The sequence below is a fragment of the Penaeus monodon genome, chromosome 3 (assembly GCF_015228065.2).
Source record: "Penaeus monodon isolate SGIC_2016 chromosome 3, NSTDA_Pmon_1, whole genome shotgun sequence".
Taxonomy (NCBI): Eukaryota; Metazoa; Arthropoda; class Malacostraca; order Decapoda; family Penaeidae; genus Penaeus; species Penaeus monodon.
Window position 1 is genome coordinate 18,689,980 of NC_051388.1, and position 4,384 is coordinate 18,694,363.

Here is a 4,384-nt window from a genome sequence, read left to right on the forward strand (position 1 = left end):
ATTTTTTTTATAAAGGGAAAGGTTTAAATGAAGCTAAAGAATTAAAAAAATTCAGGTGCATATTATGCTTGCACTCAAACAGGACACACACATGAAGCAAATGATAAACCGCATAACACTATAATGTATAAGAGAAAGGGAAAGTGGAAGAGGAAGAATAAGAGTAAAAGTAATATAGTTGTCACATATAAGGAGGACAAGGAGACAAAAAGTTCTAAAAAAAAAAAAAAAAAATTATACTACTACTACAAATAATAATAACAACAATAATAAAAAATAAATAAATTTTAAAAATAAATAAATACAATGCAATATCAACCTTCTCTTGGTGGTTCGGGTTTCCCTCTATGATTTTGTCTGGGTTTTTCTGTCTTCCTCCACATCCGGGATACTCTTTCTCGTGAATTTTCTCCCTCTAGAGTGCGACCTCCCCCGCGAACGGGTATGGCGGTCTCTGGATCGGCCCGACGAGATCGCCTTGAACTTTCCCTGCTCCTTGAATGCCTCCTGAAATGTAAACAGAAAAAATACAATCACTATGACAAGTGAGCTGCAAACAATTAATAGTAAAAGATCATAAAAATAATATACATTCAAATAAAAGGGAAAAAATGATGAAAAAGACTGGAGCATGTACAAAATGAACAATAATAATAATAATAATAATAACAATAATAATAATAATAATAATAATAAAAAAAGTAAATAATTATGATGATAATGATGAATAATAATGATATATATTAATAGTAATAATAACAATAGCAAAAACAATAACAAAAACAATAATAAAAACAATAATAATAATAATAATAATAATAATATAATAATTATAATTTTATTATTATTATAAATTAGCTCACCTGCGGTCACGTGCCTTGATCGGGAGCGAGACCGTAATATCGGTCACGAGATCTGGACCTTCGGCGACGCCCCTCGCGTGACCTTGATCTTGACCTGGACCTCCTGCGCCTTCTCTCTCTGTCATCGTCACCGGGAAACGATCCCTCCATCTCGGTCCACATCCCGGTATCTCTCTCTCTCATGATCCCTGTAAGTCATATTTTCATCAGAACTGCTTCATATCATATTGCAAAAAAATTTCGAATTCATGCATCCTGTTCAAAATCAAACATCACATTACATAATACAATCAACTCCAACTCTGTTTACTGGGTTTTGATTTTCCTTTTTTAAAGCCTTTTTAAAATTGTTTTGGAAAAAATATTAACAATTTTCAACACAGTAAGTATGACAAGATGCTTGACTTCTAGTGCTTTAGGTGATACTACATCCTTTCATTTAGAGGAAAAGGGAAAGAAAAGGAAAAGATAACAAAAGGAAAAGGGAAATTTAAAAGGATTGGGATAAGAAAAAGAAACAAAAAAGGGATAAGGTTTGGATAAGAAAAGGGAAAACATGAGAGGATAGAGAAAAAAAGGGGAAAAGATAAGGAAAAGGGAAAAGGAAAAAAAAAGGAAAGAAAAGGAAAGAAAAACAAAAAACCCTTTGTGACATCATAGCAGCAATTTCCCAAAACCGAGCTTTCGTCTAGCCGTTCCCCCTTCTTTCTTTTGGTTTAAACCCTTTTTTGTTAAAATAAAGGGGTTAGAATATCAGACAGTTTTTTAGAATGACCTTTTGGTTACCCGGTCACAATCCAAACTGTTTTCATGTTCACTATGTGCCCAAACCCAAGCCTTATAAAAACCCCTGTTTCCCCAGATAAAAAGCTTATCCCCCTTGAGCTGTTTTGCAAAAAATCTGTGCTATGTCAGAAGCGGGCTTTTATGATGACTACAAGTACTCAACACATCATCTTCCCAATAAAATGAAGAACCCTGGAAAGAGAAGCGGTTTCAAGCTTTCTTATGCAAGTAAAAAATGTTTATTTCACGAGATAACCTTTGCTGCTTTTGGAGCAAAAAGACATACAAAAAGTGTTTTTATTTTTCAAAAAAAAATTCCCCTTTTTAGAAATTTTTGGGAACAGAATTTTTACCAACCTAACAAGAAAAATAGCAACAATGACAAGTTTTAAAATTTTCATTTTTGGACAAAAACAGGGAAGGCTAGGGAATCCTTAGCCATCAAAAGGGTTTACATATGTTTCCGCCCCCCCTTTTTATATAAGAAGATCAAAAATCTACTATGGATTCTAAATCAGTAATTTACACAAAAAAATCACTTCTAAAACTTGAGGTTTTTAAAAACTGGGCTACAAAGGGAATTCCACAACCTGTTTTAAGTTTTATCTTTTTATTTAATTTACTTATTAGTTTTTCATGATGTAAGAAACATCTTCAATATTTTAAAACTATGACTACAAATTAAAAATAAAACTAACATAATTTTGAGGGTATGCAGTTACTTGAAGGTATTGACCAATGAAGTTTAAACCATGCTGTTTTAGGGGAGATGCTTAGCTTTGCAGGGAACAAGACTTACTCCCCCTTTATTATAATTTTAAAAATTCACCAGTAAAGCTCACCTTAATCCTCAAGCTTTTCATCTGATAAAGCCAAGGCAGCTCCCCCCAAAATGACAGCGAGCCGTCTGTCATGTCAGGTGCCAAGGTAGGCAGAGCAAACCTCACACCTCGCAGTTTTTTCTGCGGGACTAGAAGTGGCAGGGGAAATTTCGATTCCGCTCTGCAGTGCTTTTCGTTCCGAAGACTTCTACTTTCCCCATGAGCTCATACTCTCCTGGGAAAATTTTTCATGAATATCAAAACAACCCTTATTCCATGACATTAAACACAGCAAAAAATACAATTAATTAAGTACTAACAAGATTCCTCTAATAATAGTCATTAAAAAAAATAAAGAAAAACATAAGCACATCTGACAAGTTAAAGAAAACAAAATAATAGACAAAACATCTAAGGGAAGGTGACTAATAGTAAATAATTTAATACTCTTAGTCCAAAATAAACATTATCAGTATGCTTTGTTTTATTAATACATCAATTAACTTTAAAAATAAGTCATTATAAGCAATTTCCTGAAACCAGAAATGCATTAATACACAATATTATATTTCACTGATAACTCATGTCATAGCTAGCTTCATAAGCTGGAAGGCAAAAGTTTATGGCTTCATAATGTAATATGCTATAAATGTTTTACCAGATAATTATTCTGATTAAGGTTAAATCTATATACCACAAAAAAATTTCCTCAAGGATATATATACTCTAATAGTTACTAGTATAAATGCATAGTTAACACATGTTCCATCCATCTGGTGGGTAATTTTTTTGAATTTGTAGGCTGTATGAATTCAATTCCCTTTGGGACATTAATTTGGGACTTAAAGTAATATAAACATCTAAAGTGCAGCAAGTGACAGTTATAAGCCTGCTATTATATTTTCAAGTATATTAAAAAACAAAAATCATCAGAATACTAAAATAATCTAAGGCTTATCCTGTTTTGCACTTGTTTCCTCTTTACATACATATTAAGTGATCCTATAATCTGCAGTCAAGTTTGATAGAAGACATTCATAAGCAAGTGACTCCAGTCTTCATCCAGATGATGTAATCCTTTTAATGTCTCAGCCAAGCAAAATGGAGGGAAAAATAAACACAACTCAATTTCAAAGTTTACCAAGTCTTACATCCAACTACGTACCTGTTGTAGCTAGCTATTTTTAAAATCCGATCTTTCGTCGGAACGAGTTGAAATATGTGTATGCTCTTACCTCCACCCTCCATCAGCACCAAGACCTTCGGCTTTGCTAACTTTTTACCAATCTGTTCGGCAAGGTCATGGACTTTGTTAGCCTTGGCAGCAACCTCAGCACTTAGTTCCTCCTGCGTCTCTGCCAGCCTCTTCTTAGCCGATTCTGTCCTTCGATCACAGTCGGTGATGAAGGACTGTAGGTGTTCCATTGCCTGCAAACAGCAATTGCTAAAATTAATTACATAAAACAAAATAATGAAAATAATAATTGGATAGTTAAAAATGTTAGCCACAAGAAACAATTAATATTTTAGTGGTAAGCACAAGATACTATATAGATAGATAGTAGCTATAGATAGCTAATAATATATAGATATAGATATAGATAGATATATATATAGTAATAGATATATATAGAATAATATATAATAGTTAAATAAATATAATAAATAAGATATAAAATATATAAGATATATATAGATGAAGAAAGAGAGATAGTAATATATATATAATAGAGAATATAAGAGATAATATTAAATATATATATAGAATAAGAAAATATATACGAAGAGATAAAAGAAGATACAGATATATATAAAGAAATAAAAGATATAAAATAAAAGAGATATAAGATATGAGATATATAAGTAGAAGGAGATGATATAGATATAATAATAGAGATAAATATATGATAAGAA